We start from the raw sequence: 12,061 nt of genomic DNA on the forward strand, positions 1-12,061 counted from the left end.
AGCATAACTCCAATTTCTGCCTCTATCTTCACATGGCCCTTCTCTGTGTCTCTTTGTATCCTCTCCTCTTCTTACAAGGACATCAATGTTTGGATTTAGGGCCATTTGAAATTAGAGATAATTTCATCTCAAGATCTTTAACCAATTACATCTGCAAATACCCTATTTCCAAGTAAGGTCACAATCTGAGGTTTGGGGTGGACATAAATTTTGAGGAGACGCTATTCAACCCACTACACGAACCGTTTTTGATACAGATTGCTAAATATCCCCCCACTCCATTTATTCTTTCTTCCTTACTTAGTAATATAAACCTCAATTCTTAGTTAGACACAAGGCTATCCAAAGTAAAGATGTCATTTCCCAGCCTCACAACTAAGAGTATGATCATGTGACTAAGTTCTGACCAACAAGATGTAATCAGAAGTATAGTGTGAATCCCTAAAGAGAAGAAACATGCTCTTCTCCCCTCTTATTCTTTCTTATTTCCTGCAATATAGATGTAGTGGCTTGACTTAAACAGCTATTTTGGACTATAACAAATAACACACATGTTGAGGATGGTAGAGCCTGGGTTCCCGACAACTTTAAGAAGTTGCCCTGCCTGGGCACGGTGGCTCATATCTGTAATCCCAGCACTTTGGGAGGCCGAAGTGGGTAGATCTCTTGAGCCCAGGGATTGGAGACCAGCCTGGGCAACATGGCAAAACCCCATTTCTAGAAAAGAAAAGAAAAAGAAGAGCAAAGAGAAAAGGAAAGGAAAGGAAAGGAAAAGAAAGAAAAGGAAAGGAAAAGAAAACACACAAAAAAGAAAATTAGCAGGGCATGGTGATGTGTACCTGTGGTGCCAGCTACTCAGGAGGTGTAGTGGGAGGATCACTTGAGCCTGGTAAAGTCAAGGCTATAGTGAGCCGTGATCACACCAGGCTGGGTGGCAGAGTGAGACCCTGTCTCACAAAAGAAAAAAAAAAAAAAGAAAAAGAAGAAGTAGCTACCCTATTCTGGGCTTTTACTGAACTTTGTGTAACAAAGAAATAAATTTGTGTTGTGTAAGTCTTGTTTGTATAAGTCACTGTTGTTTAGGACTTTTTCTACCACTTTTCTGTTGGACCTAATCTCAACAAGTAAACTGTCTTCTGTTACAAAATGGATTTGAGGTTTAAAATCTCGGAAGAAAACATTAGAATTGGATTGAGCTTTTTTTTTTTTTTTTGTAGTGATCATTTTAATAAAAATATTTGTGGTTTCAAATAATCAGCCCTCCATCTTAGAGTCTTATTTTCATTATAACCATATAAACTTAGTTAATAATTTAGTAAAACTGTATGTTATAGTTACTGGTTCTGTTTATTTTCTAACTTCCTTGTTATGAGACAAACCAAATAAGATAATTTTCACGCGATGCCTCTAGCTCTCTACTTGGTTGGGCTGTGGCATTGCCAAAATTCAAGAATGCCATTCACAGTGTAGCATTCTCAGGGCACCATTGCGATGTGAACGGTGTTCCCTGGAGGTGTGCAATATAGTAGTCCTGCTGCCAGGCTCCATGCATGATGGGGAAAATTTAAAAAGCAAAAGATGGGTATGATCCTATAAATTTAACCATGTTTCGTTTCTAAACTCTGTGTCAGTATCACATTCCTGAAAATAATCACTCAGGGCTCAATTGCAGACAACAAAATTCACTCCAGATAGTTCAAGAAGGTATGACTTACTGGATTAACAGGGTTGCCTGGGCTGTACTGAGGCAACCAACGGCCTCCAAATCTCATTCTATAAAAGAAATAAAGGTTTATTTCTCACGTAAACTATGTGAACATTGTGGGTTGAATGGGGATTCCATTTTGTAGCATCCTTATTCCAAGTTAAAGGAGCAACCACTTTCTGGTAAATTGCTGTTACCCATGGTAGAAAGAGAGAGGTGATGAATTGTGCACTGTTTCTTGAAGCTCGCATCCAGAAAGCACACTTTTGTTCTTATTTCATTGACTCAAGCAAGTCAGATAACCAAAATCAATTCCAAAGGGGCAGATGGAGCAATCCTACCATGTACCTAGAAAACAGAAAACCAGAAATATATTTGATAAACAGCACTAATGACTTCTTTGCTTACCTAAGCATCGGAACGACTGGAGGAGGGACATCTAGGTTGAACTTCCACAAACAACTCTCAGAACAACACGGCAGAACTGATCCATCAAGGGTGCCGCTGCCTCTGCTAAGACTGGGAAACTACAGCCATGACAACTGATTCTACCACCACACAGCCTCAACCTCGTTGTGTCTGAAACACTCTCTTTCTTAGGGTTCCAAGGCACATTATCAACCTCCAAATACCCGCAGGGGTAAGGACCAGATACTGGAACCTTGGCTACCACTGCTACACAAAAATAAATGGCCTCTGGGGAAAATTGGCAGACATACGCTCTCCATTTTACAAGAGCCATTTTCATCTTCCAGTTTTTGTGTAATATATCTCCGTGGTAGAAGTGAGGCTACATATGGAAAATGAGATGTAAGGAAGTCTGAAACACAGAACCTTGAGCTTTCCAGACTTGATTGCTCAGTAAGGCACTGTACAGGGAGGTTGGAATGGAGACAGACATTCTATATTACTTTTCGTGCATTCAATATTCCTTATCTTTCATACTTTCTTTCATCCATCGTTTTGTTTGTTCTTTCATCTGATACTGAATGAATTTTTACTGTTTCTAGACACAGTACTAAATGGTTGCGGGGCCAGATGCTCAGTGAGGAGGCATATCAGGGAAAGAGACAGAAATAATGACATACTTTGAAATTATGTCTAAGAACATTTCCAGATCAAATTTAGCCATCCATGTAACTAAACTTGGAAACAAGTTTGAAATGGAGGTGTGGAAACACTTCTTTTTTACACATACCACAGGAAGTTGTTTTTTTTTTTTTAATCGCCCAAAATTAAATAATTTAAAATGTGTAGAAATCAAAAGGTTTACTTATCCAGAGGGGAGTGATGGTTGTTGCTGTAGGAAAGTACTTGAGTGGGAGTTGGGAGACAAAAAGCACTTAGCAGATTAGTTCCTTGTGAATACTAACTGGTACCTTTACGGTTTTTCCTATTATAAGCAATGAAATACATAAAATTCAGTTTAATTAGCTGTATAAATAGCACCAAGAGAGCAAGTTAAGCCTCTTGTTTGCCACCAAGATGAGAGTAGTATTCACTTGAGAATGCAAAAATGCTTATAAAATTGTAGAACCCTTTGAACATAGATATGTTCAGTAGATACTCTGTTGAATGAAAAACCACAGCTGTCCAAGCACCATTATTCTTCACACTGAGACAGTATTCCCGTTCTTCCTCTTCTCATCCCCCTTCCTACCCCTGTACATCTATGCTAGCATCCCACAGCCTACCAGCAGCTCTGCAGTGAATTGTAACATCAGTTATGTGAGTTAGTTTTCTTTTGGAGATGGACAAATTGCTGACTGAAAACCATTTCATTATCCATTTAAACTCTCATTCTCAACCAGCTCCTTTTTTGTTAGTACTTAAACATGATTAAGTCTTTCATTGTAATAAAAAAAAAAAAAAACCTTCCTCCCACTCCCATGTTCCCCTTGAGCCCCACATTATCTCTCCCTTCCCGTCACGGCCACACCGCTTGATGTGTGCTTGCAACGATGGCTGTCCGGACCCCCTCACCTCCCTTTCACTCCTCAGCCCACAGTTACGTAACTCATTCCCCACCATTTTACTAAAACCATCCTTGGCAAGGCCATCACATTTTCCCTGGGATCCAGTGGACACTTTTCTGTTCTTATTTTTCTTGGCCTCTCAACAGATTTCAAACTGTTGGAATCTTTCTTTCTTTTAGAAACTCTCTCCTTGGCTCCCAAGAATCTATGTCCTCCTGATTTTCTTCCTACCTCTGGTAGTTCATCCTCAGTCCATTTGGAGATATAATAAAATGCTAAATGAGACTCACCCTGATGTCTCAAATTTAAGCTGAAAACAAACGACATGTACCCCCATATTCAAAAGAGAAGCATAACTTGCTAAGAGAGGACAGATCTTGTCCTGTACCCCTTTGCTCACTTAGGGATTCACTGGAAGATTTCTTGAAAGAGAGCTGCTGGCCAAGTATGGAGTGCTATGGCTTATTTCTGACCAAATAGAGGAGGTAAGGGGTGTGCTACTCCACTTGAAGCCGAATGAGAGAGGCAGAAAGTGAAGACTCAGACAAGTTTAGGCTTGGTGTTTTCCACAAATAAACACTGGCCTCTTACTTTTAGTTAGATGAGTGCTGAAATGCAAAAACTCTTTAGCCCACCTTCAGGCTCTTATTAGAGCCAAACATAAAATTTTGGAGAGCCTGGCATGGACTTCAAAGGTTTAGGAGTCTGTGTGATAAAGACAGAAGCTGACTGAAAAGGCTCTGTCAGTGGAGTGAGCAGGAAGATGGGGAGAGATGATGGGAGCAGCCTATGTTCCCAGGGTTTGGAATTTTCCCTTGAGGTCACCTGGACTATGTGGAGATATGATAGTCATCAGAGCTGTTTAAAAATATTCTAATACTTCTCCCTATCTGGGCTTATGGATTGTACTTTCTTACCCTCTTTCAAGTTAGCCTTGTATATGTGACCAGTTTTGGCTCATGAAATGTGGGCAGAAAGAGAAGTATCACTTCAGGGTAGGAGCTTGAAGACTCAGTGTAGGATTCACTGTGGTTTTTTCCACCTGCTATGGTTATCACAGAAGCATGAGTCAAGAGGCATTCTCTGTCATCCTGGGTCCCTGAACAACTACAATAAGCAGAACCTTGCTGCTAACCTGAAACGTGCAGGTGGCATGATGAGAGTGAGTATCTACTGAAATTTAGGAGCAAGTGGCATAACATAGCCCATCCTGACTAATAAAGGAAGCCAGCATGATCTTGCAAGGATCCTATCCAAGAAGTGGACCATGTAGGAGCTAGTGACTCCAGCAAGAAAAATGAAAAGGTAGAGATTGTGGGGAACAGTAAGAAGCCAGTTAGATAATGAATTTTTTGAGTCAAGGAAGAGTAGAGGTCCCCAAAAGTTTTGGGGAAAGATGAGTAACAAGCATCCTGAGAGAGCTCACAAGGTCCCCCACAAGAGGAAGGTCATTTTATCATTGGTCATGGCAGAGGGCATCTGACAGCCAACTGCAAAAGAATGTTTTTTCCATGTTTTCTCTTATCACACCTTCTTATCTTAACCTGGAGGGAACCAAGAGTAAGAGAGGAATGGGGAAAAATACGGACCAAAAAAGTGAAAGAACAGAACATAACCTTTTCCACTCCATGATTGGGAGCCTGGATCGGGCTCAAGCTGGAGGAAGAAAGAAAGTTTGGACTGGATATGAGATAAGAATTTTAACTTAGATTGGTCTGAATGTTTTAGTATATGAAAATGGGACTATTTGCATACCAATACCTTAACAAAAATTAATGGATTGTGCTCAGGATATTTTCCCCAGGTGTAATGGTTTTAATGCAATGATGGCAGAAAAAGAAAGCTATTTTCTAAGTATACCATACCAAATGCAACAAATTCAATAGACAAGCTCTAATTCCTTTGAGAAAAACAGAACCTTAAATGTAGGTAATCCTCAGGGTTTTATCCTAGGCTCTCATCTCACAGGCTGCTTTCACACATTTACATGACTGCAAATTTCTGTGGCTATGCCTTTCTCCAAACCTGTTTTTCAGGCACAGGCCACTGTCCTGCCTGAGTTACAGAGCTGATATACATAATTGCCTACAGGGCACTGATACTTGGATAGCTCATAGGAATTCATGCCAACTGGACTCATTATCCTCTACCTGTGGTCACCTAAACCCGTTCCCCCTCGGGGTTTCCTTTCTCTTTTCATTACCCAAGGTGGAAATGTTGACTTTTTGCCCCTGCATGGCTCCTAATATTCAATCACCAAGTCCTAACTACCCTCCCTTCTAAGTATGTCTCAAATCTGTTCATTTCTCCACATCCCCACTGTGACTACATTGGCCTGAGTCATCTTCATCTCTCATTTGAAGAACAGCAGTGCTCTCCATCTGGACTCTGCTTCTAGTCCCACTGAATTCCAACGTATACTTTTCATTGCAACTGCCAGTGATCCTTATAAAATGAGCCATTCATTCAACAAATATGTATTTCATACCTACTGTGTGTCAGGACCTGTGTTAAGGTTTGGGGACAGGTGCAGAGCACAAAATAGAGTCCTGGTCCTCATTTTTATTTATTTATTTTTATTTATTAATTTATTTTCAGACCCTGTGTTCAGCAAAATGAGCAGCTATTAAATGAACAAAATGACCCATAACAGGGGTCAATGAAGGATTTTAAAATCTGTAATTACGTAGTTAAGTATACTTGGAACGTTTCTGTGTATGATATGTGTGTCTGTGTTACATTAACAGAAATATTAGTATTAAGTTAGGGGTTTAGAAGAATGTGTTTTGACTAATAAAGACATAGACAAGACAAATAGATATAAAGTGCTTACATTTTACAACCACGTAATTGAGATAAACTAAGCATTTGGGAATTTGACAACATAGAGCCAGGGGTCCTCCGAAGACTCCATTGTGCCAGCAACATTCCCAGCTGCCTCGGTTACAGGCTCACATCCCCTTCCCTGCGTGGGAATGATGGCACAGAGAGAAGAGCCACATGCGAGTGAAGTCAACTATCATAAGGGATGGAATGATCTCCAGAATTTTCTGGGGATTGAAGGCCTGTTATAGCTCCAACAGATTTTATCATAACTAGTGTAAACATACTAGATGGAGAGTTTTTTGGGTTTTTTGTTTGTTTGTTTGTTGTTTCATTTTGTTTAGAGATAGAGTCTCATTCTGTCACCCAGGCTGGAGTCTAGTGATGTAATCACAACTCACTGCAGCCTCAAACTCTTGGGCTCAAGTGATTCTCCCTCCTCAGCCTCCTGAGTAGTTGAAACTAAAGGTGTGTGCCACCAAACCTGGTTAATTTTTTATTTTTGCAGAGACAAGGTCTTGCTATATTGCCCAGGCTGGTCTTGAACTCCCGGCCTCAAGTGATCCTCCCACCTCCTAAAGTGTTGACATTACAGGCACAAGCCACCACACCTTGCCCAGATCAGATATTTTTAAGTCTGTTTTGCCTGGCAACATCACTTCCTGGAAGGAACCTTGGATTAGGAGACAGAAAAATCTTACTTTCCTGGTGGCTTTTGTCATTAGCTTTGGTTGCAAATTGATATCTTGATGCCTGGCTGCTCTCCTACCATGCCAACCCAAGAGGGGTCAAGCTTACCCAAGGTGTAAGGAAGATATGAGGTTGCATTAGTCATAATAGACTAGGTTGGCTGTGACAATCAACAATCTACAAATTTCAGCAGCTCAGCACATAAAATATTATTTCCTACTCATACCAAGGCTGATGTGGAAGTGCTCTGCTTCCTCTAGTCATTTAAGGGCCTACATGACAGAGGTCTGTTAACTGGAATGTTGCTGGCCACTTGGTCATGGGAAGAGTGAGGGATTAGAGAACCACAGAGGGTCTTTCACTGCCTCAGCCAGGAAGTGACACACATCACTTCTGCTAACATTTTGTTAGCTAGCTACATGGCCTAGATTAATTACAAAGGAGCCAGGAAGTGTAGCTTTCCATATGCTCAGGAAGGGAAAGAGAACTGGGTATTGGTGAGCACCAGAAATTGCTATTACCCTAAGCCAATAGTCACTTTGTTTAGGGAGCTTTTCCTGACCAACACTCCTCAGTTTCCAGACTAGGTATGATGTTGCTTTGTTGTGCTTCCCTAGTCCCTTTACATCTGCTTCTATATTAGTTAGTATACATTATTTTACTGCTTATTTATGTTCCTGCCTTATTACATCTCCTCTCTGCCTAAAACACCCTTGCTCCTATACTTCGCCTGCCTAACTTTGACTTACCCTATAGATCTCAGTTCAAATTACTTCCAATAGTCATGAGGAAGAATACAATCTGAATTCCTAGTCCCATAGTTCTTCTCTTAAAAAAATTATTCACTAAAGGACTAGGGCTCCTTGTAAGGTATATGGTACCAGATCTTAGGAGAGGACAAAGCAAGAAGAGCCTGATACATCTCATTGCTGACAAACACTAAAGATGTTTTTGGAAATGCCTAATTAAGTGTTAAAAATAAGACAGTACAGCCTAGAGAGAATAGTCACTGGGCAAAAGGTAACAAATTTGGCATTAAAAATGATCACAATAATTGGAAGATATTCAGTCTGTTTTTGTTTTTTGTAGAGACAGGATCTTGCTATGTTGCCCAGACTGGTCTTAAACTCCTAGGCTCAAGCAATATTCAGTTTGTTAAAGAAGCTATGAGTTCATTGTAATTTTCAAAAGATAGAAGCTGTATAGTTTTTGTATAAATTTTGTATAAAATTGTTAAAAGGATGGCTTGAGGTTAATAAATATGTATTGAATAAATGAATGAATGAGTTGTATTTTGATACAAATAGAAAAATGATAATTTACACAAAATTGTGTATTATATGAAATAAATAGTTACAACTTGGGGAATATGTTTGTCCATTGTGTAAAAATACACATAATAAGAATTTTAGTTGGGCATAGTGGCTCACACCTGTAATCCCAGCACTTTGGGAGGCCAAGGCAGGCGGATTACTTGAGGTCAGGCGTTCAAGACCAACCCGGCCAACATGGCGAAACCCCGTCTCTACTAAAAAAGTACAAAAATTAGATGGGTGTGGTAGCATGTGCCTGTAATCCTAGCTACTTGGGAGGTTGAAACAGGAGAATCACTTGAACCCAGGAGGTGGAGGTTGCAGTAAGCCAAGATTCCACCACTGCACTCCAGCCTGGGCAATAGAGTGACAGTTTCAAAAAAAAAAAAAAGAATTTTAAATTTTTATATCAGACATAATAAAAATGGATTTGAGCTACAACAGAAACATTTTTATAATCGAAGAAATTTCGATCTGTACCCATTGTTAAACTCTAGGGTGAGCTTATTGACTAGTTTTTCTGGGGAACCTTTTATTCCACCTTGTTTGTGTATATACACTTCTGCCTGAAAACAGGAGAATACAGTGGAACTGAAACTCCTTCAGGCATAAGATTCTCTAAGATGGTTGTTTTGAGGCAGTTATAGATATGCATATCCTATGTTAGAATCAATTCAGTGGAAACCTGGGTGAGGTTTGTGAATGAACATTTTTTAGGCAAAATACAATTGCATCAATGTGCAGTTGCATCACAGATAGGTTCTGTAATCACGGGCACCTGGGAAACTTTCAACTGTATATATGGAATTAGCACTAACCTAGTTTACTGAGGTTTTCTTTGTTATGCCCTATCTTGGAATCTTTTTCTGTGTTAGAAAAAAATTCGCCAGCTGAAAAGCATATTAAGAAAAAGATCTGTACTCATGTGAAAACTATTCTGGAACACTACAACTTCAAAGGTTGAGTTTCTCTTACTGGGTGAATAAAAGCAAAATGCTGCCCGTAAATAGACAATTGAGTGCAAAAGCAGAAGCAGTAATGGAATATTACAACCAAAAAAGAAATGGAAGAGCTGGCAAGAGAACTGGGATATAGCAAAATGGAGAAATATAAAATTAGCTGAAAATAGAGGCAATTGTAGGAACACTCCTTTTGAGTGGGCAGCTCAAATGTTAATGATTCTACAATAAATTCATGCTTTAACTAGAGAATCTTAAGAATTTAGATCCAGTAATATATTTGGAAAGGTGTGGGGAAAATTAACTTGAAAACCCACACCTCAGTTGGCTCGGAGGGCATGTGTGAATGTAGAATCTGTGAAAAGAAGTTTAATATGTTTTTACAAACTGTCTGCTAAATGAGACCAGATAATTCATGCATTGATGACATGAGGCACCTGTTAGCTCAGTTTCGAAAGCAATAATTGTCCAAGGACTGTAATCTGTTACTAATCAACTATAAGACTGTTGTCAGACCTGACCTGATTGGATATGGTCTTTAAAAGTATGCCTGAATGCCAGATTCCAGTGTAGATTCACAAAAACAGCCTGGAAATATGCCAGGGGTGGAGCACTCAAGGGGCGAAACTGAAGGGATAAAACTGAAGTGGATTTATCTAGGACGGCAGAAAATAAAACAAGAATGAACACATGTTGCTATGTTTTGAATGTTTGTGTTCCCACCAGATTCAAACGTTGGAATCTAAGACCTAATGCAATAGTATTAAGTGGTGAGCCTTCAGGAGGTGGTTATGAGGGCTGTGCCCTCATGAAAGGGATTAGTACCCTCATTAAATGGCTTGAGGGAACTAGCTAGCCCTTTGTTGCCCTTCCACCTTCTGCCATGTGAGGACACAGCAAGAAAGTGCCATCTTAGAAGCAGAGAGCAGCCCTCAACAGACACTGAATTTGTCAGCACCTTGATCTTGGGCTTCTCAGCCTCCAGAGCTGTGAGCAATAAATTTCTGTCTTTTATAAATTACCCAGGCTCTGGCATGATGTTATAGTAGCACAAAAGAACTAATACATATATCGAAGTTTGTAGCAGATTCTAAATATCAAAAGACAATTTGTCTCAGTTCAAGTCCTCCAAGAAGCAAGACACCAAGAAAGAATGAGATGGGTAGGAGATTTATTGGGGAAAATGCCTGTGAAGAATAAAGGGGAGAGGGAGCAAGAGCAGGGGGGTGTCACAAAATACAAGTCTGAGTCTTGTACAAGGGGAGAAGAAAAGAAGGAGGATCTTGTAGAAAAAGCCCTAGACAGCAGTGCAGCCAGGCCATTGGCAAATGTGCCCTAGCAAGGAATGCTCATTACAGCAGTCATGCACTGGGGAGCAATGACCCAGGGCTAGTGTCCTCATTGTGCTCTGCCATTAGCCAGGAGCACCCTGGGGACAGCATGGCTTTAGTGTGAATGCTGTGCCAGATCAGAACATGCAGCAGTTAGATGTCGTCAGCCAGCTGTGTTCTTCACAGCAGGTTCTTTGGAAGGGACATCTGAGTGGCACACCACATGGCTGCTATGGCTTAACCTTGTGTCACACAGATACGTGTTCCCACACATGTTTATAGAGCAGTCCTCCATGGTTCCTTTGAGCCTCTCTTCCTGAGAGAAAACTTCCAAGAGGGAGGCTGGCAACACAGACAACACCCCTAGAAGCTGCAGCTGATCTCAGAACCGTAACTGGTATTCATCGTCTCCCTCCTCCACTGTCCTTTCTAAATCCCTCTCACTCTCAATCATCTCTGACTTTCCTGGTGGCTTACCTGGTGGTATGACCCAAACTCCTATGCCTGAAGGATCTGATTCCTTGGTCATCACACCTTGTCAGGTTAATATGTCCATTCGTGTGTCTATCCATTATTATAATTGGGCAATGCAGCACCAAGAAGTGCCCAGGCAGATTGCAATGTGGAAATGCAGCCCTACTTCCTCCTGCTTTCCTGAGTCTATTACCTGGCTAAGATTATTACTTCTCTTCTTTGCTGCTTGTCTCTGGACACAAGAGTACAAAATGCTCTGGGAGCAGCCATCGTTGTTGTTAAGCGGGACCTGTTCCATCCCTCTGGCACGAGTGTGCTTCTTTGGGGATGAGAACCTCAACCCCTCTGAGCTCAGAGTTGTGGGGATAGGAAGCAAAATGTTCTCCAGTAGGTCACTGAGAGTGATGATAAGTGGGTCACAACTGCTTCTACTCTCGGGTTCCTACACTCATGTATTCTTTCATTTGGAGACTCAGTACTAGATGGAGGTCTCTGGTTTAATGCAAATATTGCACCCTGAATAATGTCACCCCACCTGTCTTAGTCTGTTTTGTGTTGCTGTAACAGAATACTCAAGGCTGGGTAATTTTTAAAGAAAAAAGTCTTGTTTGACTCGTGGTTCTGGTGCTGGCTGGTGAGGGTCTCAGACTGCTGCAACTCATGGCAGAAAATGGAAGGGGAGTGGGCATGTTCAAAGAGATCACATGGTAAGACAGGAAGCAGGAGACAGAAACTGAGGAAGCCAGAATCCTTTAACAACCCACTCTCAGGAACTAATCCATTCCCTCAA

Source organism: Trachypithecus francoisi, unplaced genomic scaffold (genome assembly GCF_009764315.1).
Source record: "Trachypithecus francoisi isolate TF-2019V2 unplaced genomic scaffold, Tfra_2.0 Lachesis_group12, whole genome shotgun sequence".
NCBI classification, from domain to species: Eukaryota; Metazoa; Chordata; class Mammalia; order Primates; family Cercopithecidae; genus Trachypithecus; species Trachypithecus francoisi.